Source organism: Propithecus coquereli, unplaced genomic scaffold (assembly GCF_000956105.1).
Source record: "Propithecus coquereli isolate 6110/MARCELLA unplaced genomic scaffold, Pcoq_1.0 Scaffold388, whole genome shotgun sequence".
NCBI lineage: Eukaryota > Metazoa > Chordata > Mammalia > Primates > Indriidae > Propithecus > Propithecus coquereli.
The window spans coordinates 811,780-812,889 of NW_012149596.1; positions in this window are offsets into that span (position 1 = coordinate 811,780).

Genomic DNA, 1,110 nt, shown 5'->3' on the forward strand with positions numbered 1-1,110 from the left:
TGAGCTCAAACAATCCGCCCGCCTCGGCCTCCCAGAGTGCTAGGATTACAGGCGTGAGCCACCGCGCCCGGCCTAAGAATTGGATTTTATCAAATGCCTCTACATGGATGATCATATATTTTTTTCTCCTTGGATCTATTAAAATTATGTATTATTTCATTGATTTTACTAATCTAAAAAAATCTCGCATTCCTGGAAGAAACTTTGGTATGTTTACACAGACACACACACACACACACACAAACACAGTGTTTTTTATGTGCACCGTTGCATTCTGAGACCAATATTTCACGTAAGGTTTTGTACAGAGAATAATATTACATTAAACTTTCATATGTTCATGGTTTAGATTTAGTAATTATTGAAGTGTCATCAGGCAAAATTTTCCAGATGGAGCACTGGGGTCACGTGAGGCCCAGAGAAGAAAAGCAACTTGCCCAAGCCCAAGACCATACAGCTGGCCAGCTGTGGTAGAGCTTCACTTTGAACCTGGGCAGTCTGGCTCTAGAATCTTAATTACTACATGAAGCTGCCTCCATACAAAAATGAGGAAATATTTACATGATTTAAATTTCAATCATGGATACATATATGACACATTATTCTCCGTACTTTTCTTCTGCAAGATTGTACTAATTAACATGGACATTTTGATCTTTTGGACAAAGAAATGTGCAGGGTAGGGCTATAACATAGATATACTTCATATTCATATTATTATTTTTCAGCCAGAGGGTTTTTTTTCCCAAACCATTTGAAAGTAAGTTGTAGACACCAAATTCTTTCAATTCTAAATTCTTCAGCATGCATCTCCTAAAAATAAGTACATTCTCTTACATTACCATGTTACCTTTACACACCTAAGAGAATTAACAATGATTCCCTAATATCATTTAAAATCCAGTCCGTATTTAATTTTCCCCAATTGTCCCATACATCTTTTACAACGTTTCCTAAAAACAGGATTCAGTCCAGGCTCATTCATTCCATTTGGTTACATCTATTTAGTCTCTTAAACTAAAACAGTGTGTTCATCTTAAAGACACTGACCCCTCGACCTCTTGCTCTTGTCCCATGAACTGGATCCCTCACCTCTGGACTATTACTTAG